General features: G+C 41.8%; 1 long non-coding RNA gene across 1 annotated transcript in view; it reads right to left on the reverse strand.

Annotated features, from left to right (window-relative positions):
• Positions 1-25,261, reverse strand: part of LOC132664525 (uncharacterized) — a 72,007-nt gene that overhangs the window by 25,568 nt on the left and 21,178 nt on the right. The gene's annotated exons all lie outside the window — the stretch shown is intronic.

Raw genomic sequence — 25,261 nt, forward strand, 5'->3', positions numbered from 1 at the left:
AATTCCAGAAACCTCTGGAGATGGACTTTACTCTCTAGTCCCATCTTTTTTTACAGATGGACAAACCAAGTTCAAAGAAGAAAACTAAAAATACTGACAGCACACTTGGAGGAATTAAAACATGAGTATAAGACTTCTTTTTAATGTTTATTTATTTTTGAGAGAGACAGAGAGTGACAGATCATGAGCAGGGAAGGGGCAGAGAGAGAGGGAGACACAGAATCCAAACCAGGCTCCAGGCTCTGAGCTGTCAGCACAGAGTCCAATGCAGGGCTTGAACTCAGACCATGAGATCATGACCTGAGCTGAAGCCCAATGCTTAACTGACTGAGCCACCCAGGTGTCCCTATAAGCTTTTTTTTTTCTTTTTTAAAGAAAAACAAGTTTTGGAAAATTAGAATGAGTAAGTACTACTTAAATACCAGAAAAAATTTGTATTTAAGGAAATCACAAGAATATACTATACAAAATAACACAAAATAAGCCATCAATAATTACACCACAAGGGTGTCTGGGTAGTCCAACTCTTGATTTGGACTCAGGTCATGGTCCCCAGGTTGTGGGATCGAATCCTGTGTCAGGCTCTGTGCTGAGTGTATAGCCTGCTTAAGATTCTCTCTCTCTTTCTCTCTCTATCTCCCTCTGCCCCTCTCCCCCACTTGCTCTCTCTCTCTCTCTCTCTCAAAAAAAAAAAATTAAACCACAATAACTCCTTTGGTATAAGCATGTTTCACAAAGTCCATAGAAAGCATGTCTGCTACCCTGACCATGCTTTTTATAAGCTTGCCAGAGAAATTTCTGGTATGTTCTGATAAAAATGAGCTTTTCCTTTGGGAGCTGGCTTTATGTTATGCCATTCGTCTTTCCTCTCACTTCAGCAGGTTATACACAGCTTCACAACTTTCTCTTGAAGAACACTGTTGCAAGATATATCCTTATGACAAGATAAAAGAAATGCAAACTATAGATCAAAATTTGGTAGCACAATATGAAATGCACATGGTAGACCATTGTGCAATAAGTAGACTGGTGAAACATCACAATCTATAAAGGTCAGAAGACGTGGCAAAGTTCACAAATCAAAGAAAGGAGAATCTGGCCATGAATTTATAATTAATGACTCACTGCTTTTCATTTACATAAAGTTAACCTACTTAGAGGGGTTAATGCCACCAGCCACACTGCCTCTCCCTTTTCAGTGAGTAAAAAAAAGTAATCTAGTGGTTAGATAAACAGATACTAGACCACAACTTGAAAGAACATCATTTCCTTCTGTCTCTTATCTAAGGACCAATCATTACATGACCCCTTTCTGAAGTTTGAGAACCATTTTGTAGAAATGGTGTTGGATTAAGAGCTGGGAACTCAACTCAGTAGAAAACACTTTTTATCCATCTGTGTGATGGGATGGAAATAGTACTAGCTTGTCATAGCTAGTGATTGTTTTAGTGATACACTGAGTAGACCCTGCGTTTGAGCTCTGGCCTGAATTCTTAACTACAGAACCGTGACAAAATAAATTGCTGTCACTTTAAGCTACTACCTTTGTGGCCATTTGTTTCGCAGCAATAGCAAACTAACACACTGCAAATTATGTCAAGTTGTACCTCATCTGCTTGGCTCACATAAGGCTAGGAGGCTAGACAGCAAAGGTATGTAGTCCCCCTTGATGCTCGCCTGCCCCTGGGAGAGAAGCACAGCTCAGGGTAGCCTGAGGCACCAGAGGAGGGCTCCCGCAGGTGGGTTGCTGTCCTCCCCCACCCCAATGCCTCTAGTTCCCTCGGTACCGTCCCCAGAAGACTCTTAACTCTGCGACATCATCTCCTTTATGCTTCTACTTAGTGTAGAAATGTAAATGTAATGTAGGAATGTAAAGGTAATTCTCCTAACCACTCAATCTAACTTTGGCCCCCCAGGAGATGCCCCTGACATCATCACTTACTTGCTTTATAACATATGTCTATGATTATCTTGTTTGCCCTCTCCCTGGCATACCGATTGGAAAGTAAGCAACACGAAAACAGGACCTTCTCTGTCTTGCTCACCATTAAAACCTCCAGAGGCTGGACAAGTGGCCGGCACCTAAGGGAGATTTGCTACGTGAAAGTATACTAGAAAAACGCAGCCAGCACTGCAAAAGCGAACACAAAACACGGTCACACATTCATATCCGGGCGTTCACGCACAACTTTATTAAAAGATTTTCATAGCCCTTTGTTCATATTCTTGTTCTGGAATTTTTGATGCTGTTTTATGAGATCCTGGAGGACAGAGGCCATGTGTTCTTATCTTTGTGTCCTTTGCGCTAAATACAGTGGCCAGTGCATGGTAGATGTTTAATAAATGTTTGTAGAATATCATGGCATTGAAAAGTAAGCTATGAAAATCAAATTATCCTCAATATGGCAACAAAAATGTAGATATAGATATATAGATGCTGGTTTGACTAAGTGTAATTCTTTTTTATTTTATGAGATATAGCAATTTTCTACTTCGTTCCTTATTCCTAAAACCTTTACAAGAGTCTTCATCCAGTCTTCACCTCCTTTATCCACATTAACTCCACATTCACAAGTTCCCCCCAAACATGATGAAGTGATCTTTCCATCTGAAGCTCAGACAGTCCAAGAGTACAGACCAGCTCCAATGACAGAACACAGCATTTCAACAGCTTCAGCCGACCCATAATGTATGACTTTACAACAGGTAAAGTCTGACCACAGAGTACGCCCTGCAGCCATCCCATCCTGTTTGCTGATGTCCCCAGAGATGTCTACACCCAGCCACGGCTGTCCTTCCCTACTCCTGTCCTCAATACTGAACTTCTCCTTTAGGTAAACTCACTGTCCCTCTGCATGTAGACAAATCTGCATATAATACTCACGACCCACCAGGCTTGAGTCTTTCCTACTCTTCACCTATTTTCCTTTTTTTTCCCTTTAAATATAATTTATTGTCAAATTGGCTTCCATACAACACCCAGTGCTCATCCCAACAAGTTTTTCTTAAAGACTTTCCAGGCATCTCATTTTCCAGGGGAACTGTGATGAACTACAGCCCTGAAGATGGAGTGATAGTCTCTTCCTCTGGGCTCCAGGAGCCCCCTACACTTGCCTCTTTTATAGTACTTAGCACACGGGTCCTAATGACTAGTTTTTATGTCTGTCTCTCCTTGAGTTAGTTCCTTGAAAGAGTGTTTTATTTCTGTGTACACAATTCCTATCACACTGCCTGCTACATGGCCAAAACTACTTACGAAACGTAGTTTGAACTAAAAAATAAACAAATCATGATAGAAGGTGCTGTAGGCAGAACGATGCCCTCCCCCAGAGATGTCCACATCTTAAATCCCAGGACCTATGAGAAAAAAAACCTCTGCTAATGTGATTAAGGATTTTGGGGTGAAGATATCATCCTGGATTATCCAGATGTACCCATTGCAATCACAACAAACACCCGTATCATAGGGAGCTAGGAGCTACAGAAGGAATGTGGCAACAGAATAAGAGGTTGAAAAGGGCAGATTCCTGGATCCAAGGATTTCAGGCAGCTGCTAAAAGCCGGAAAAGGCAAGGAAGCAGATTCTTCTAACCTTGACGTTAACCCATGAAGCCCATTTTGCAAGTCCGACGCCCGTAACTATAAGATGATAAATTTTTTATTGTTTTAAGCCACAAAATTGGTGGTGATTTCTTACAGCAGAAGAAAGAAACAAAGAAATGAATGCATAAGGGAGAGAATGATCTTAGATGTGTATCTCCTTTTTATAAAAATCTGCTTTCATTGCTGTCTATCAATCAATGATGGTAGGTCCTGCCAAGAATAGGAACCATGATTTTTTTTATCTCTGGGAAAGCTTTCCCTATCATCTCGGTGTCTTCCTCCTCAACTTGGTGCTGAATATGATATGGCTGAGTAGAAACAACATGGGCTACAGAAGCAGAGACACATGAGTTCGGTCCTAGTCCCATTACTTCTCAGCAGTATGCATTAGGACAAGAAACTCCATGCCTCTGATTCCGTTTCTTCATCTCATTCTCAGCCTTGTTACAAGGGTTAGACAGCAAACAAAGAAATCATAACAAAGAAAACAATGTTATTGGTGGCAATCAAGGTTGCCTTCCAAGGACATGGTTGAAGTGCTCACCCTAGAGTTTTTCTGCTTTGGACATCCATGGGACCACGTGACGCCAGGAGGTATAGATAGCTAAGTTCCTGCTTCACATCACAGAAGGAGAAGACTTAGGGCCATCAGGTCCAATCATGGAAGAATAAAGGAAGAGAAAAGGCTGGATGGGACAGAAAAGGGCAGTGGATGGCAGAATATAGCAGGTTCAGTATTAGGACCTCCCCTAGAACTTCCAAATCTCAGTAAAGAGTTCTAGTATATATTTTTTATGGAAACTCATAAAAGCTAATTCCTCGTTTGACTGAAACAGAAAGAAGTTTCAGGTGGAGGGTGATCACAAGAGAGGAGCCCCTGGGAATTAGCAAAAGGTCAAGGGAGGACTTTGGACATCCATGGACTGTGAGGTTGAGAGCTGAGTCAAGCTTACCCAGCTCTTCAAGAGCACATGATAGGAGTGCCTGGCAAGTTACAGACACACAAACAATGAGGACTTCAACGTTGGGGGGTGTTCTGTACAATTTCTCCTCCCATTTGAAATGATTGAGTCCCCATTTGTCCACATAAAACACAGGAAACAGTGGGGTAGGCAGGTGGTGGTAGCTATCAAGAGATCCATTCCACCTCCAGGCTGGGGACTGATCCCCTTTCTTCTCAGTCTCCTCTCTGCCCTCTGGGCCAGGGCTGTCTGCTGGATAAGACTTAGTGCAAAAGAGCAGATGGCTTCACAGGCTTCTCATTTAGGTAATGAGTTCGAATCTTTACCGAAAGGCAAGCCCAAGGACGCTTCCAGCTGCTACACGCTGGAAGTTGACAGAGAGCAACGTGTGTGTGTGTGTGTGTGTGTGTGTGTGTGTGTGTGTAGATGGAGGCCAGAATGCCTTCATAGTAAACACAGAAACACAGTCATAGCTGTTTCCTACCCCCCACCTCTTGGTAAACCATAACAGTTTGTTGGATCACTTGATTCCTTTATGGGCTGATGAAAAGAAATCAAGCCTACCTTTAGGCAGTAAGCTACCTCTTCAAGCAATCAGCTCTATGCACAGTTTTCAAGGAATTCCTCCTTGCCTCTTCTGAACTGCTGCAGGAAAGGTTTGGAAAAAGATCGGCTAAGACCAGCGATGTAAAGCGAGCCCCCTCAGCTCAGGGGAAAGGTAATGAATTGCATTCTGGGGACAAAGAGAACTTTAACAACAGAGGGTCTGACAGTTTTCATAAGGCAGGAAATGTGGTCATTATCAACCCAGAGCTTGGTGTGCAAACATTGTCTATATGTTTATATACCTTTTCCCAGCTTGTGGACATTGTTTAAATGGGAGGGGAGGAAAGCGCAAGAAGGAAATCCTCTTCCGTTTGGCAAGACAGAACTTCACATGCTTGACCTACATCTTTCGTCTCAAGGAGCAAGTGTGGCCACCTCTGTATTGGGTGTCCCAGAGAGAGTTCACAAGCCAGCATTGCCGCATCAACAGCCGTCATGCAACAGCCATTTGTGGAACACTGATGGTAGGACAGTCACTACACTATGTGCCAGGATTACAACAGATGAACAAGAAATCAGTGCCCTTCCATTCCCCCACAGAGCTCCTGGTCACTGTTGTGGTCTGACTTGTCACCATCATCGTCACTATCACCTCTCTCCTCATCTCTTACAGCAATGCTAGAAATGGAATTTATAAAGCATGTAGGGATAAACAAAAATGAGCATAAAATCAAAAATAAAGACTTAAAAAAATAAAAGAATGGAAAATAATCACCCGGTGATTTTATTAAAATGCCAAAGATTTTCAGGTACATTTGCCCTGCTATGAATTAGAAAATCTTGAAATGGGTTCCCGGACTCAACGTTTTCAAAACAATCTAGAGGTTTCTGATACAGGCATCCCATGGCTCACATTTTGCAAATACAGTCTTAGGTTATACTACTTCATATATTTTGTCACATTCATTGCGGTTTGAATGTCACAACAGCTCAAGAAAGTAAATAGGATGGGAATTATTATCTCCAGTTTACAGATGAGGAAGAGAAGTACATCAGAATGTCTATTCAACCTAATTTAATATAACTGGCATCTAATTTGTTCAAGCTCTGTGCTAGAAGTTGTAGAAAATGAGACACCCAATGAGTTTGCATTAGAAGAATGGAGAAGACAAGCACACAAATACACCAGGTGCTTTTTACATGCTGTTCTATCTGTAATTTACTTTAACAAATATCAGTGTACGCATGCATATAAATGTATTATATTAACTCTATTCTGTACCTGACGGCGATAAGTTCACTCATTCACTAATTGGTTCATTCATTTTACCAAATATTTATTGAGCAGTTATTATGTGTCTGGCATTGTTCTCAGTACTGGGGATACAGTAGTAAATAAAATACACAAAAACATCTGTCTCTGCGGAATTGACATTCTAGTGGGGAAAACAGAGAATAGGAAACCACACCAGGAGGTAATTCTTTCATATGTGAAGGGACCTATCCAGGAACGGGCTTGTATGGCTGTTTGGGGCTTACTTGATAACGGATATTTATACAGGTGGCAGAGACTGGCTTTTATCAAAATATTCCTTCCAGAAGTAAGATTGTCCGGGAACAGATGCAGGACCCCCACCAACCTTTAATTGTCGTAAACCATGGTTTCCCAAAAGAACCTGACGTGTCAATTTGCAACAGATTGTCTCATTTAAGCTTTTCCAGTAATATTGTGCTATAGATATTATTGTCTCCATTTTACGGATTAGGCATTTGAGATTTGACAGGCTTAAATAATTTCCCAAAGCTCAGTTATTAAGTATGGAGTAGCAGAGCCAGGATTTAAATTGGTTTGTTTCCGTAGCCTGTACAATTTCCACCTCCCCATCCTGGCGTAACATGGTGGTGTCACGAATTCTATATTACAACAGCGACAGTCACCTCCTCTTTGTGCCTCCTCTCCAGCCTTCCGTCTATGGAGAGCCAGCTTAAGGTCCTTTTACCAAAGAATTTTCCAGGGTCGGTTTTAATTGGTGATGATCATGCTTACTTCTTGGTTTGTATTGGATCTTGTGTCTCCCGAATTGTTAACTGAAACTTTTCTTGAGACTAAGGAGTATTTTTCCTACACTTTTCCAATAACCCACAGCATCTAATAAGATATAACACATTTGGAAAACATGTAATCATTGTTGCCTTGGTAGATAAATTTTAACTGCACCACTTAGGACACAGTATCTGGCACATAAATACTCTTACGAGTATTTGCTTTTGTAGATAGAATTTTCACAATATTCTGGATAATATGATGGATGCCTCTTTCAATTTAGATAATCAAAACTAGAAAATCAATGAGAATTTAATTTTTTTAACATTCTTTGGTTATAAATAGCTACTAATTTACTTATTCTTTTTTTTAATTTTTTTAATGTTTATTTATTTTTGAGAGAGACAGAGAGACAGAGGGCGAGCAGGGGAGGGGCACAGAGAGAGGGAGACACAGAATCTGAAGCAGGCTCCAGGCTCTGAGCTCTGAGCTGTCAGCACAGAGCCCGAGGCGGGGCTCAAACCCACAAACCGTGAGATCATGACATCAGCTGAAGTCGGATACTTAACCGACTGAGCCACCCAGGGGCCCCTTACTTATTCTTTTTCATATAGGTTTAGAATTCTTGGAACAAGAGGTTCATTTTCAATATATAGTGTATGTATCTAAAAATCTGAGTCAGCAATGAGGTTATCAGAGCCCCAACTGAAGAAATATTTATAGAGGGAGGTCCTGGATAGAGTAAGAAGAACTGACATAGAATATAGAATTCGGGAAAGGGAAAGTGTCGGGGGAGTGGGGGCGGGGCACATCTTCCTATGTTAGGTTTTCTCCTTGTTGTTATCACAGGTTAGAGGAAGAAGAGGTGAATGAACCATACACGAAGCTAACGGGTTATTTAAGCAAACCTCTACCTACTTTGGAAACACAAAGCACATTTCACATCTTGTCACTTCTCAACGATTAATATGCACTCAATTAATGCATTTATTTGATGGCACTGAAAAAGACTTGGCAAGTATTGATGAATTGCATGTAAACATGTGACAGAGTCAGAGCAGTTAATACATGCATATGTCTGTATAGATATGCAGACCGTGTTTTTCAAGTCCAATACTAAGATCAACAGTTCAAGAGGGGATTTTATTAATTTATGAATTTCTCTAATGTCTAATAGTACAATAGAAGTTTGTCACATTTAGGTACATGTATCTGAAAAGAAATTATCTGAAATTTGGGCTGTTGCTGAGATGGGAAATATGCTCATTCTGTAAACAAATATGTACAATATAATCAGGAAAAACAAGTGTCCAAGTTTTATGCAGACTCATGTGATCAAAAACATTACACCAGCAAAAACTTAAGAAATGTGTAAGTGACACACACCCATGTATGCACACACACATACATACATGTGTGTTGAACTCTTAAAACCAGTGGTTTCATGATGAATTTATTTCTGCCTACGTTTATTTCTCTCTCTGAGCCTCAGGGGTTTTTTCTTTAAATATAGGGATAATCATAACTGTTCCTATGTCAAGGAGATTTCAGAATTAAATGATAGGGCATATTTGAAAATGTCTAGTTAATGGGGGACATATAATAAAAGTTATTTACCCTGTCTTTTTTCTTGCCTCCATTCCTACTTATCGTGAGCTAGCCTTATGCTATTCTTTTTGGAGGAGCCATAAGAAACAGACAAAATCATACCTGCTCTCAAGGGCAATTTTGTTGGGGAACCAAATTGTTAATACATAGATTATTATTAATAATAGACAATAACTGTTAATCGACTATTAATAAATAGAATATTTCTTCTTTCTGAAGGAGAGAAGGTATAGCCAAACATTCACTTACGTGCTTCATGCTTTTGTATACAAAGTAGAGGGTAAGAATCTTGAAAAGCACTGGTTGAGGTCTCCCCAAGGTTTATGCTGCTAGACTGTGACCAGCCAGAATTAGAGACAAGATATTGAATGAGCCAGAAAATTCAGAATCCAGGTCACTGCTACACTGGAGAGGTTCCCTGAATGCAGGAAACCCCTGCAGAACAATGATGGGCAGCAGGGGAACAGGAGGAAGGACTAAGCACATGCTGGAGTAAGGCTGGAACAGGGGAGAGGAATCAGAAAAGTATACAAAGAGAGGCATCCTCCATCTGAGCCCAAGCTCCAGGACCCTGCAGCTCCCAGATGCTACTGGCTACCTGCTCGCCACACCCAGGTGCCAAGAACAGGATAGGTAAGGAGCACCATGCATGCCTCAGTGACCTGGACAGCGATGTCCTGATCTGGTGGAACAAGCACTGAGCCAGGAGCCGGGACACCCAGCATCCAGCCCCTCCTCTACTTTACAGATCTATAATATTGGGCGAATACATTTCACTTGTCAAGGGGTGATGTTTGCTCTCTCTCTCATAGGTCATGTCAGACCCAAAAGAAATCAATAGGAAGCATCATAGATTAGTGGTCAAGGGTACAGACCTGGATTCAAATCCCAGATCCACCACTGATGGCAGAGTACCATCTCAGCAAGTAGTTATGCTCAGAGTCCTCATCTGGAAAATGGGATAAAAAGATGCCTTTCTCTCAGAGTTGCAGTATTACCAGCAACACGTGTGAAGTATTTACAACAAAGCCAGGCACGTAGTAAACAGTAAATGTAAAGTGAACTTTGATTATTAACAAAAACATGGTTTGCGAACCGTCGATGTTGGCTTCAGCATCAGACAGACATAAGCTCTAATTCAAACTCCACTATGAGCTGGATGATTTGAAGGAAATCACTTAACTCCTCTTAAATATTGATTTTTAAAATTTGCACACTGGGCATGATAATTCACTGTTGAAAATACTCTTAGGAAGATTTGAAATAGCTTGTATTGAACGAATGGAATAGAGTACATTTTCTGTGCATGGTAATTATTATGTGCACATATAGGGTGATAGGCATATCTAGAAAGCATTGCTATTACCGTCAAGTTCTTTCCTGAGCAAGAGGTGATTTCCCAGATGCTAAGACTGAGACACTCTTGAGTTGTGAGCAAGGTGGGCCAGCACACCTGGGAAAACTGAGAACCTTACTGCAACCAAGCATAAATGCTTCTTCCTGTAGAAAACCTGATCAGAACAGACTGATTCACACAATGCACTCAACCCCAGTGGTTTGCATTTGTAGTGGCACTTTGCCCAGCCCTCTCTCTTCTCCAGTCCCATGTGTCGGTGACACCAATGGGGAGAACATGAAATGTCCTGGGAGAAATGCCACAGGTAGCCTGAGGACATGAGCTCTGTGTTCTGTGGGACTCAGATCTCCACAACGTTGCCGCTGTCCTTCCCAGAAAGGCTGGAAAGTGGACAAGGGCCAGCTGGACCCAACTTCCACAGAGCAGACCAAAGGGTTGCAAATGGGCCAGGAAGAAGGCTGGAAGATGGGTTGTTGAGAATGTGACTGGCCGTGTGCTCTCACAGTGCCCTTCAAAGTGCTGGACTCATTCCAGCTCCACGGTTGCCAAACACCCCAAGGAGCAAGCAACACACTTCTAACTCCCAGTAGGAAGTCCTGGCACAGAGGGTCCACAGAGAAGGAAAAGGGCTCAGAATAATTAATTTCCTTCTTATGTGTCAAGTACTTTATACCTTGACCCTACTTGGTCCCCACAACACGTGTCTATGTCAAGTTCCAATCATTACTCCATTATACACAACCTAGCGCATTGTAAGCTTTCAACAAATGTTGGCTATTATTGCTTTCGTCATTGTTATTCTTATTAAAAATAACGAGAATGAGGCTCGTGAAAGTGAAGTCACTTGGTGCCATTGTCACATGGTTGTTAGTGACAAAAAACCCAATCGGCTACCTCCAAAGCATATGCACTTGGCACCAAGGCCTGCAGCCGGTATGGCTTCTTGGACACCTTCCCTGCGCCAGGGGCCATCCTAGGTGCAATAGCAGAAAGACGGGAAAAATCCCCTTCTCAAAACCTCCACTGAAGTGTTTTTCAAACTATGAGTCTAGGCCTTCAGTGGTTCATGAAACCACTTTTGAGGTCATCACAAATGCTTTTTTAATGATACAGAATAAAATTTAAATCAAGAATGCATTTTTTATAATTCAACCAAGTGTTTAACGATACTGTTGTAATCATGTATAAAAACATGGAAGTGTATACCGGATCGTGATGTACAAACTATGTCTCAGAAAGACCATCGTCACAAGCATTTGAAGGCCATCAATCTAGTGAGCATGCAAACAGTAGACACAGAGATTTGTGTGATACGATTTCCTGCTTGCTAGCTCTTCCCGTGAGTCTCTTGGGGACTTGGTGGTGCCCTTTGTGGTATTTCCAAAAAGGGAGGGGTCAGAATGGCTCCTACCAAGGTAAGGACTAAGACTCCATAGATCAGACTTCTGCAATCCACTCTTAACATCTCAGTATACGAAATAGCATGAAATGAATTGAATTTTGAATCAAGCTGGGATTAATCTAATTATTTTCATTCAACCTTTAACTAACATGATTTGAACCCCTCTGGGTACCAGTCTCTGTATTAGGTACTGAAACAGGGGGAGGGTTCCAAAAGCAGATACACTATTGTCTGTCCCTTGTAGAGCACACAGATCCCTCCACGACTGTGAACTGAACACCTTCCATGTACTAGGACTTGAGCCAAGAGCTAGGAAGATCAGAGCCGGGCCAAGCTATGTTGGAGCCTAAGGCCAAATGAATTTGAATATAAGTTTTTAATAGCTAATTTTTTCTAGGACACTAGAATGGTTGAAAAATCAAAACACAGGAGTATTAAAACTCATGAAATTATTTTAAAAGTATTTTACTTATATCTCAAATGGACTTTATTATAATTTTACTTCCCTCATTTTATTTTTTTTCTTCCCTCATTTTATTGGAAGCAAACTCTTCAATAACATTTCAAAATCAAATTCTTTCTTATCTCATTTTTTAAGTTGATTTGTTTATTTTGACGGAGAGAGCTTGAGCTTGAGTGGAGGAGGGGTAGTGGGAGGGGGAGAGAAAGAATCCCAAGTAGGCTCCGTGTTGTGAGGGTGGAGCCCGATGCTGGGCTCGAACTCAGGAACCATGAGATCATGACCTGAGCTGAAATCAAGAGTGGATGCTTAACCGACTGAGCAGCCCAGGCCCCCATTCATCCCATTTCAATTGGAGGAATTTCCATGTTTGACAATTTCCCTTAGCCAAGTGATGATCTTAAATAATTTTTAATTAGCTTCAAGTTACTGGTTGTCTTTATTTACAGTTTTGATATTATGTTTACCATGGGACATTTTATTAAAATATTATTTATCTTCGTTTTTTATATTGATTTTTTCCCCTCCTTCTACCAAATTTTGCACTCAAGCAAGTGCCTCACTAAGTTTACCCGGAATCCTAACACTAAGGGATACATAAATGAAACAGGATGGAGTCCTTCTTTTTCAGCTTTTATAATCCAACAGGAAACTCAAAAAAGTAGATACATACTAACACTTCTCAAGCATTTATTAACTGTTCTAATTCCTTTACATGTATAAATTCATCTAGTCCTTCCAACAAGCCTATAAGGTCGACACTAGGTATCATTCCCATTAAAAAAGCGGCGGATGGGGGGTGGCAGGCACCCCAGTGCTCAGTCGGTTAAGCATCCGGCTCTTGATCTGGGCTCAGGTCATGATTTCAAAGTTCTGTGAGTTGGGGCTCTGCGCTGACAGCACTGGAACCCGCTTGGGGTTCTCTCTCTCTCTCTCTCTCTCTCAAATATCAATAAATAAACTTAAAATAAATAAATAAATAAATTTTAAAAAAGAAATTTAGGCACAGACAGTTAAGAAACTATTCCAAGTCTAAGATATAAAGCCTGGTTTTGAACCCATTCAGCCTGGCTCCAAAGCCTAAGCTGTTAACTAACCACTGAGTACTTGCTAGGTTAAGGCAGGTGATTGTGGCTTTCAGTTTAAAGAATCCACTGCTCAGCTGGAGGAACAAAAGTAAACATGATGTCAACATAAGGCTTTAAAATCAACTGTTAAAAAAAAAAAAAATAGAATGAAATAATTAATTATACTTTGAAAGCCGTGGGTAATCTGCCCCCAGATCATTTTATTTCCTTCTCTCAAAAGAACGATCTTCTTTCCCTGAGCCATATGCTTCTCATTCCCAAGGTGGCTGAGAGCAACCCTCTCTAGATGTGTAAATTAATCATACAGTTTCCTTAGGGTGGCAATGTTGTATCAAATTGGCCCTTCTTCCACAGTAAGTAGCCACACTGAATGAGACGCATAACACGGTATCCGTGTTTCTTGCGTATTTTATCTGACCAATTCATTCAACAAATGTTTTTTCGGCACCTATTTTGGGCATTTTCAGAATTCGCAGTCTTATTTTTTAAAGAAAATAGAAAATGTCCTTAAAGGATCCATCCAGAAGTCTATTTTGCTCTGAATTTCTCTGAAGGGATCCCTAAGCAGGAAGTAGTACTTACTAATGCATGAAGCAGTATCCTCGAGTATAAAACTATATACAACTCACATCTGTATTATAGTTTATAGGTTACAGAGTGCTTTCATGTGCATTATTTCTTTTGCTATTCATCCTCTAGAATGTCTCAAGAGATAAGTACAATTAAAATAACACTAATTTGAAATACTCTAATTCAAGAAACCTGAAATGGTAAGTAAGCATTAGCAATAGATAAGCTCTAATTGTTACCCCACTGAGGAAGAGAGTTTTAAAAAGATAGGTCAGATACAATACTTTCCCTGATTAAGAAAGGAAGACAAAATGCTTAAGCCCTGCCAATAGCCACTTGGGTGATGTCAAGTCAGGTCATTAGATTCTGTATTTCAGTTTCCTTAGCAATAATGTAAGTGTTCAGTCACATGCCAGTTCATCTCAGAGAGTGATTGTGGGGACTGATGATGCATCCCTCAAGTACAGAGACCCCTCATCTTTACGTCTCTGCAGTCCCCAGGCCTTGCCCAGTTCCTGGTATGTGGGGGGCACCCGAAATGTATGCTGATGGATGGTTGCATGGGTGGGTGGATGGACAGACAAGTAAATGACTGATTGAACTGGCATCCTCTGCCACTGCGGCTCTTTCAGTGAATTTGTACAAACCTCCCATCACGTGAAGCTAGTTGTGGGTACCAGCCCATAGATGGTAATTTCCCAGGCCTTGGCACTTGCTATAGCTACTGCCTGTTATGCTCATCTCCCAATTCTTTACCTTCCTCGCTTCTACTTGCCATTTGGACCCCAGTTCAAGTGTATTCTCAGACGGATCTTTCCTGATTACCCATTAATATTGCCTGCTCAGTCCTGTTTTATCAGTCACCCAGCTCTTAGTACTCTGAATGTTCTTACAGATCTTTGTTGATTTACATGTATGTTATCTGCTTTTCCCCTTGAATGTAAGCTCCATTAAGGTAGCTAGTGTCTCTTATTCACTATTGAACCCTCAGTTCATAATATGCTGCTGGGACACAGTGGCACATAATCAATGATTGTTGGATGAACAAAGGAATTAGCCTAGAACACCCTTCCAAGTACCAGTCTAACCTAATTGTCCTCTTGTTTATTTTCTGGCTATTGGATCATCTGGCTTTATTCTCTTGTTCCCAACATTTTCTTCACGTCTGTCTCTGAATTGTGGAAAAGTCTTTGGTCTTTCTTATCGATCTTCACCAATGTGAAGCCACCATTCACTAATTCCCAGAACTCTACAAATGAGAGAATTTTCTCCTCTTTACCTGTGCCATTGAACTCTCATTAGTCAGGATTGTTATATTTCCCATTAAGAGAGGAACTAGAAATGGGTGGATGGATGGATGGATGGACGGACGAATGGACAGATGCGACAGACAGATATATAAATGAATACTGAATCTGAAAACGCTTTCAAGGTTTTATGGCCATTTTTACCAGCTGAATGTTTGTTAAAGTTCCTTTGTTTTCTCTATGGAGATCTCTCCTCTAAAAAGAAAATTGCCATTATCCTAGGACACCAACTCTGTTTTTACAAAGGCAATACACAATTGTCTCTTCAATCACTACTTCAATAATCTGTGGTACACGTACAAGCTGAATTTCCCACCTTGAGTTCAGAAACAATTGATTAAGACAAAAGAGTCAAAGCTGGATCTGAAAATCAAAACATCAACATTATTACTAAAAAAGCTGGATTGAAGGATGTGACTTAGATATATCATGGCAATGGGCTTTGTTCCAATCATCTACTGCTGCATAACAACCACCCCAAAACTGATGATTTAAAAGAACAACATTTACTATACTCATGAACCTCCAACTTGGGCAGGGCTTAGTGGGGTCAACTTGTCTCTGTTCCATGTGGCATCAGCAGAGGTGGCTCTACTAGGGTTAGAGGGTCCATTTTCACGATGGCTCACTCACACAAAATGCAGGTTGGCCCTACGTATTGACTGAGAGCTCGGCTGAGGCTGTCGGCTAGGAGTCCTGGGTCCTCTCCCTACGGGCCTCCCTATGGGCTGATTGAACTTCCTTACAACCTAGGACTGGGTTCCAAAAGACAGTATTCCAAGAGAATAAGAAAGAAGTGGAAGACGTTCTGGTCAATCTACCACAGATTCTCGCCCCTATAAAACGTGTGAGATAGAGGGACTGGCCAGAGAGGAAGGAGGTGACGACTCCTATAACCCAGTCAGAGCCAAAGAAATACAAGGAAACCTTTGCTAGGGTGTCTAGGACAGAGAAGAACTCTCTCTCCAGTGGGACTTGATAATGTAAGGATGTGAGGCTCACAGCGGCTTCAGATATTTTATCATCATTAGAATAAATAACCAAGAAATAAAGCCAGCACACAATGGAATCAGAGACAAAGATGATCCTAGTGGTATTATTCAACGGAATCAAACCGTCCCTGAAGCTGTTTCCACCCTTGGACTTTGACTTTGCATGTCCCAGTAAATTCCCTGTTATTTACAAGACACTGAGTTGGACCATAATTCATTTGCCACCTCACATATCTGAAGTATGTCTTCTTATACTTTTTATGTCATTTAAATGGGGTCTCATAATGAACACTACAGATGATAATGATATATAAATACTATCTTGGAAATTCTCTTTCCTATACAGCCCCTCCTTTCCAGGTACTCCAGTAACACCTGATTCAGATCTGGGCGACTTCTCCCGCAGGCTCCTCCAGTGGCCTCCCTTTTAGTGAGCTTAGCCCAGTAACTCCTACATCCAGTTCATTTCTCATCCCCCTCACTCAGCACCTCCCCTAACCAACACTCACATCTTTTCTGACCTTGTCCCTCTTGTTCTTCCACCCTTTCATTAATTCCCTATTTCCCACTCTGTTAAGTATACAGTTCTTACTCTCGCCTTCTGGGCCTTCCATTCTACCTTCCCAGCTTTAATTCCCACGTACCTTATAATTCATCCAGACTCTATGACTCATTCTCTGAAAAGAGAAACAATGCTCCTCTCTTTCCTCATTTCTTGACTTTGCTCTTGCCATTCCTTTCTACAGTAGATTAAAGATGGCCACCAATTCTTTGATATGTCTTCCATTAAGAGAGAAAGTCTGCCTTGAACATGGGCTGGACTTAGTGACTTGATTGGCCAATAAGATGCAGCAGAAGTGCCCTTCTGGGAAAGGAATGTTTGGTATTTCCACGGCAAGGTAATAAAGAGCCTTGCAGCTTGTGCCTAGGCTTATTATTAGATGTATGCTCTTTAGGGTGCTTTTTCTTAGAACACTGTCTTTCAAATCCTAGCCACCATTCTGTCAGAAAGGCTAAGCCAGCCTTGCAGAGAAGATTCAGTTAGAAAGAAATGCCCAACCAGCCTCTAGCTGTGCCGGCCATCCCTGCCAAGATACCAGATGTATGAGTGAAGCTATATTGGACCTACTAGACCAGCCCATTCACAAGCTGGTACCACTGAGTGACCTCAGTCGGTGCTCCTTAGAGCAGAAGTGCACAGCTGAGCTCTCTTAAATTCCAGATGCACCAAATTAAGATGCCATCAAATGGCTACTTTTTAAGACAGTGAGTTTTGGAGGTAATTTGAACAGAGCAAAAGGGCCAGATTAAGGCTAAGTTCAGAGAAGTAAATCCCTCCTGAGAGTTTAAAAAGTTTATGGACAAGAAGTTTTCATTGAAAGTAAGTGGTGCTAGACAGGTTTAACAAATATTTCAAGCATGTAATCTCCTTATGTATCTTGTGATTGATGAATGTATAGAGCTGGCAATAGAACATTATGGCATAGAACATTATTGGAAAGGTGGTAAAATGAGGAAACAAGGTTATTGTGTTAGAAGCCCAGGAATGACTATGAACTGATCATGCCCTGAACAGAGAAACCATCTGCCTCCAAATGACCCCACACCTAACAGCCTGCTTCACAAAATGTAAAAGAGAATCAGAATTGTTTATTCTTCATGATAAACATTTAAAAATTACTATTTATAATAAAGATGATTTTTCTCTCTCAAATTCCCCTAAAAAAGAAAGAAAAGATTACTATCTGTTATTCTAAGTTTCTCTCTTTAACCAAACACTGCCTGCTGCTTATAATTTGCAATTGATTTCAGAGTTTTACACTCTGAAATAGAGGATAGGGGCACCTGGGTGGCTCGGTAGGTTAAGCGTTTGACTTGGGCTCAGGTCATGATCTCATGGCTCATGAGTTGGAGCCCTGCCCACGTCAGACTCTGTGCTGACAGCTCAGAGCCTGGAGCCTGCTTCAGATTCTGTGTCTCCCTGTCTCTCTCTGCTCCTCCGCCACTCATGCTCTGTCTCTGTCTCTCAAAAAATAAAATAAAATAGAGGATAATGTTGTCATATTTGAAAAGGGACCAAGGTTGCATTATCTATTGCCCTTACCATTATAAACAATCAACCAAAAGAAGAAAGAGAAGGAGGAGGAAGAAGAAGAGGAAGAGGAAAGTCATCCAAGGTGGAAATACTTGCTTACAAATAATATTGTGTGATTCTCTGTAGTTTTTCAAATCCTTGTTTAGAAAATAAACCTTGAACCACTGGCTTTTCCATTCCCGCCCCTCCCCATTTTCAGTGCCATACTACAGAAGTAAACCATGAGAGGCCCAAAAGCAATTGTTAGCATAAAGATTGAGTACTAAACAAAAAACTCTAAACATGCTTTGAATACTATTGTAGAACTAAGATACCAGAATCTAAAATATACAATGCACACACATACATACATACATACATACATATATACATCCATCTCAACAGGTATCATTGTTGAAATCTTTTCTTCAGTTGATCTCCACAGATCTCAAAGACTGTGTTCATTCACTCATTTGCTCTTATAAACATTCATTTAACAAATGTGGATTGTCTCCGACATGCCACACTCTATGCTCGATGCTGAGAAAACCATGATGAGCAAGACAGACATTGACCCAATTCTAGATCTTAAAATCTCATGGGTAGACAGAAATGAAACAAATAATTAGGCAAATTTTGGTCATAATTTTTGTCATCGTTTGGGTGTGATTAATCAAAAAAATCTGTTAACCAATAGCATACTATAAGAAGAGCACGAGAACTAGACAATCAAAGAAGGCTTTCTCGGGCAGAAGTACAGATTTCTCTGTAGAGAAATCTCTGGACTTTGGCTTCATAACAGCCAGCAATTTCAATTCATTTCTTCCGTTTTCCCTTCTGTCTTAACTAGAGAGGCTACAAGGGCTAGACTTTCAGTCCAGGCCTCCCACGCGGCTAGGGATAGCCATATGACTCAGTTCTAGCCAAAAAGACATTAAGAGACCTTTGCTAGAGTCCTATGGGAAATATTTTCTCTACTTTGTTGAGTTAGATAGGTGTAAGAGGGGAGGTCTCACTCTACTCTGGCCTCCCCTTATTTGCTGATTTTGAATTCAGTTGCCACAGATCACCATTTTGCAGCCATGAATGGAAAGGAAGGAGGATTCCATCAGTGGTGGCCTAAAGCCCCGATATTCTTGAGCCACTGAGCCAGCAATAGACGTCTTGCCGTGTGCAATAATTATGTCTTAATTATTCTAGATTGGCTCTTGTGTTGCTTGGAGGTGAAATCATCACTAGTTTCCGGCTTCTCAGAAAAACAATGATCTTAAACTGAGCTTCCTGAATTACTAAAATATCTACCCTATGCTTTAAGCAAACCCAGCGTCTTATTCACATCTCTCCTACGGCATGTACTTCTCCATATTGTATATTGCCATTTACATAAGTTTCTAAGTTCCTCCCGTAAGCTACCGTCCTCCAGGGCAGGAATCATGGCCTGGTATTCTTGATATCTCCAGGGCCCCGTAGGAGCCTCCTCGGGCTGTTACAACTCGGTCAGTAAGTGCTCAGTAAATAACCGGATTAAGTGACGGTGGTAGTGGGGTGGACCTTGGTGGTGGTAGATAGGGTCCCGGTGCAGCTCTGATGATAGATTTCGGTGGTGGTGTTGCTGATGGTGGGGTGGCAGTCCTGTCAGTGGGGTGGGGGGGGGGGGTCGGTGTACAGGTTTGGTGACAATGGCCATAGCAGCACTGGCAATTCTGATAATAACAGGTGGTAGTACTGTTGAGCCTGGACTGGAGGAAGTGGTGTTCATATTATCCGGGAGTGATACCATTTTGATAACAAGGGAAAGCTTCATGACCCTGATTTTCAGTCTATGCCACAGTTTGGGGCAGGAAACAGTATAGGGTGGGTGGATTAGCAGAGGCTATTAGAAGAAATTTTGTCAGCCCCAGAAAAGATGGCCTCTGGAGTGTCCTTCCAGCTGATTCCCCCAAATGCCTCTTTGCCCCAGGACTTAGGTTTTTCAAGGCATTGAGCAACCAATATAAAAGAGAGATAAACAGTCACGCCCAAAGTGACTTCCAGCTCCTCATTGTCTCATGCAAAGAAAAGAAACTCAAGGAAGAGGGCTCCTTCCAAAGAAAACATCCTGGCACCCAGGCAGCCTGCTCCTAGATCCCCAGTAGCCAGCAAGCTGACTCACGGACATTTGTGCAGCTCCCTGGAGACAATGAATTATAATAAGGACATTCCAGGCAATCAAATTACTGGGGCCGGTGGGGGGTGGGAATGGAGGTTGCCCACATAGGTCACTTTCTAGAAAGCAGGTTCTGAGAATGTCTGTCTGTGTGCTGAGAACGAGATCTCGCTCTTCCAACAGGATATTTTCTGCCCATGATATACATAGGCTGAGGGGATTAAAATGCATTGGGTTTAGTTGGAAGCTTATTGTACTTAAGTTCACAAAAATTAGGAACTCATCAAGCTTATTTACTCTGCACTGTATTTAAACCACCTCCCTCCCGCCTTTGTTCTGTAAATAACTATTCCCAAATCCAGACTGCCTATCGAACAACAAACCAATGATTCAGTTAATAATTACAAACCCGAACAATTCAGCACACACCCACATACCAAGGAACTAGATATCACTTGCCTGGAATATTTAACAATCATACAAAAAAGCAAATGGGGCTACCTGAACACGACAGTCATGTCGGGAGCCGTCGGAGAAGAGGTAGGACAGGGAAGAGTTTTGGGTTTTTGAACGAAACCTCCCCTAAGCACTCCAGTTGGTTCTTTCCCACACAACCTCAAGCCTACATCTCACTGAAGTATTAGATCCGTTCACTTCCTTGTGCTTTGCTCCAAGAATTAGTGAGTCATGTTTTAAGCACAAATTCTTAACATAGGTGCTACCGGGGAACAAAGGAAAACAAAACGCCTCATTCTTTTATTCATCCTTTGAAAGGAAACTCATGGCGGAAACATTTGTATAACATTCCATTTATATAACAGGAGACCTATCAGCTGAAGGAAAGAACATGCGGCTGAGGAAGGGGAACATGTGTGTTTTCTTTTCACACGGCTGCACCCCTCCCAGCCTAATCAGTTCCTAATGCCCTATCACAGATCCCAGGCCAGCAAGGAAATGCGAGGGCCCATCACAGGAGGCAGGGAGGTGGAGGGGAAAGCAGCAAGAGAGCCGGAGTCATTCAGCAGGGAGTAGGAAACGGTTCAGTGGAGAGATTGCAAGCATGGGCTCCAGAGTCCCAGAGTCAGGCAGCCCAGGGTCAAATCCTGCCCCTTATTGTGTGGAGCCCCTTACTTGGCCCCAGACTGCCCAGGCTGTGTGGCCTCGGGCAGTTTGCTGAACATCTCTGTGCCCTAGAATTGTCACTGGCAAAAGGGGTGGAAAAACCCACCTCCCATATAATCTATGCGAACCTGTGCCTGATACATAAATTAAGTTCAGGAAAGTCCCTGAGGTTCAATTCCGGCTTCTTCTCTTGGACCGGTCATCGTACCCGTAGCTTCAATTTCCTCACCTTGCTCTGGACCTCGTATACTCAACTTGGAGGGGTAGAATACAAGAATGTTCTGAAATGGGAAGGCACTGAGCACGAGCCATAGTTCAGACATGAATCCTCAGTGCTTCATGACCATACAAGGGAAAGGAATAAGAATAAAGATCCTTTGAGCTTCTTATAGCCCGTGTATCTTGGAAATGTTGGAAGACACCTTTATTTTATTTACCATCTTCCAATGTACTTTATTAATGCCCAATTTTTCTTGAAACTTTTCATCGTGGATGATATATTAGACAGGGCTCTGGATGCACACAGGCAGGGTTTTTGTTGTTTGTTTTGTTTTGTTTTGTTTTGTTTTGTTTTGAAGTTTATTTATTTTGAGAGAGAGAGAGAGGGAAAGGGAGAGAGAGAGAGCAAACACACGTGCATGCTCATGAGCGCAGGAGGGTTGGAGACAGAACCCCAAGCAAGCTCCTGGCTGCCAGGGTAGAGCCCAGTGCAAGGTTTGAATCATGAAATCTTGAGATTGTGACCTGAGCTGAGATCAGGAGTCTAGTGCTTAACCGCCTGAGCCACCCAGGCTCCCCCAGGCAGGGTGTTAATTACAGATTTTCCACTATGTGCCCTGGAGCAAGTGAAGCGAACCTTCTTTTTCCCTTCAGCAGGCTTGCCACGGTTAATCTCAATCTTTGGTCTTTTCAAAGAAAAGAGCTAATCGGTCTTTTATCTTTTCTACTCTATTGTTTCCTACATCATGAATTTCACAGACTGTGTGTGTCAGGTCACACATTCTCATGATTTCCTTTACAACTCTTTTTCTAGATTCTTCATTGGAGTCATTCACTTATTTTCAATAATAAAATAATGGGGCGCCTGGGTGGCTCAGTTGGTTAAGCGTCCGACTTCGGCTCAGGTCACGATCTCACAGTCTGTGAGTTCGAGCCCCGCGTCGGGCTCTGTACTGACAGCTCAGAGCCTGGAGCTTGTTTCAGATTCCGTGTCTCCCTCTCTCTCTGCCCCTTCCCCGCTCATGCTCTGTCTCTCTCTGTCTCAAAAATAAATAAAAACATTAAAAAATTTTTTTTTTTAAATAATAAAAAAATTATAGCAGTTTTGATTACACATTTCTCTAATTATAGGTTTACATCCAATAGGTTTTGATAACAAGAAATCATCTCTTCATGATTCCTAGATAAGCTTTCATTTCTATTTTTATTTCTTCTTTGCTCCCATGCTTATTTTGGAGAGGATTCTATACTTTCCTCCTGGTTAAACTTAACAAACAAACAAACAAACCTATTTGCTTTGTTATTCTCTTTGTTATGCATATGAACTTTTGGTCCTTGATTCTCAGATTTACTTTAAAAAATCTCTATTTGGGGGAATTTAAACAGTTCTATTTTAAAAACCTCTCTTTGGGGGAATTTTTTAAGGATTTTTTTTTTATTGTGACCTAACTACAATTAAGTTTTTACAATTGATCCTTGGATGTAAGCAAATGATTAATATCTTCTGTTTGTAGGCTCCGTTCATATATTAAATGAAACCCATTTGGATCACTCAAATTGTCTCTATATTTCCAGAATTTTTGTCAGATTTTTCTGTCACACTCTGAAACGGGCAGCTTGCCTGCTTATATTTCTAGGAGGGTTTTCTAATTTAAGGCAAAAAGGTTTAGGACATCTTGGATTTCTCAACTCACTATTTCATAAGAAGGCTCTGCTTGAATGCTTTGGACTGTGAATTCATCTTTTCCTGATTGACCCTCTCTCTGAGCCTCAATTTACTCATCCATAAAATGGGACCAATGATGCCTACACTGCAGAGTTGTGGTGAAAATATACAAGGAGAGAAACACTGTGAAGTACCCAGGATAGCGGCCACCGTGCAGTACACGTTAACCCATTTCAGCTCTCTTCCTTCCTGCTCTGTAAGTTCTCTGTCTCGCAGTTGGAAACATAAAATCTTGGAGATGGAGAAAGGTCGCTTGATTTCTGTTGAGGAGCCCTTAGAGACCAGATCATTGGGATTCTTCTTTCCTAGTAACTGCTGGGCTACAGGTTTGAAAGAAGAGTATAACATCATTCTACACAGAAGCTTGGAAAACCGGTGTTCTGAGCCAGACCAGAAGGTTTTCTGGGAAATAATATAGCCATTGTTCTCCAGAGTCTTGTTCTGATAGAGCAAGGATGCAGTGGTATATCTGGGGTAGCTATGGATCCTGGGATTTCCCCTTTACCACAAAAGAGATGACGTAGGTGTGAAATTCCAGGCCTCTTGCCAATCTTTTGCAACCCATGCTTCCTTTCTTCTCTCCACTGGTTTCTTCAGATTCCACCTCTACAACCCACCTGGCTTGGAGCACGGATGCCTTCCCAAGGCTCCCTCCTTAAACTTCCCAGCAGCTCTGACTGCACCAAGGGAGGTAGACTCACTGTTCTGGAAAATGAACTAAAACCACGCACAATGCTTATCAATAGCTGAGAAATTCTTTTGAGGGACTTACCCAACAAATGAACCTCTACGTTTTAAATGATATGGATTTGCTCATTAAATATACACTTAGCTGCTTGCTCTCTCTCCTTTCCTTCTCCCATAAGTGTTTGACAAAATGTTTTCTTTTCCTTGGGACTTTACATACCTTTACGAAGTGACGTCTTTTAAGAAAGAAAACTTCGCTTGGTGCAATAGGCACATTTTTTAAACAGTTCAGTCGGTACCTGTGTATATCACCACCCTGCGTTTTCACAAAAAGCCTGAGAGAAGATGATCATTGTGTACCTCTCTGAGGACAAAACTGGGGCTCAGAAAGTTAACCCACCAGAGGTCTCACCTGGCAGATCTAGGAGTCTAACCCCTTTCTGTTAGGCTCCAAACCATATTTTTCCCATTGGACTGTTCCACCCTCCCACGAAGCGTCCCTGTGCTTTGGGGGAGCCCCAAATGAACGTGGAGGGTTTCTCCTGAGTTTCCTCTAGTTAGAGTTGATCAAGGAGCCACTTCTCCAGCAATATTAGAGTAGTGGGGGGATCCCCTAAGTCGTCTAACCCCTTTAGGAAAGCCACTGATGGTCTTGTGAAAATCAGTGAAGGGAAGCCACCCCAGAATGGACTCAGGAGGTTTGGCAGGGGGGTGCTCTCATGCCCTACCTCTGGCAACCACTTGCAAACCCAATGGGAAGACACAAACCTTGCATATGGAAACTACTGGGCTATCCCAGCCAGAGGAAAAGGCCTTGCCTCCTCGCCGGCAACAGCCCAGCCAATGAGAGAGCATCACAATTCAGCCAAAGAGAAGCCACTAAGCTTCCAGCTCCCAGTTGACTCCAATGGACTCTTAGTTTAGAACAGCCTCCCTCCATTCCTTCCCTTTCCTCTATGAAAGAGCATTTCTCTGATTTGTTCAGGGGACTCGAGTAGGGTTCTGCCTTAGCTTTTTTCTCCTGGGCTAAAATTCTCTGCTATTCCCAAATAAACCCATCTTTTGCTGGTAAAATAACTCGCAGTTTTCTCTTTAAGGGTAATAGTCTCAAATGCTCATCTGGCACAAATGGACATTTTGTGCTGTTTTGTTTGGCATAAGGATCGACAGTCCTCAGAGGTAGGGTGGTAGGTTTCAAATTCCTATTTTGTAGCAAATCGGTGGGAAGATATGTGGTAAGTAGTCTCCAAAGATTGCACTATCTATCCCTTGCCTTCCTATATGCACATGTCACACAACCATCAAAATGTAGCATCGATGTCCTATCCCCTTAAACGTGGGTGACATA

The sequence above is a fragment of the Panthera onca genome, chromosome F2, assembly GCF_046562875.1.
Source record: "Panthera onca isolate mPanOnc1 chromosome F2, mPanOnc1 haplotype 2, whole genome shotgun sequence".
NCBI classification, from domain to species: domain Eukaryota; kingdom Metazoa; phylum Chordata; class Mammalia; order Carnivora; family Felidae; genus Panthera; species Panthera onca.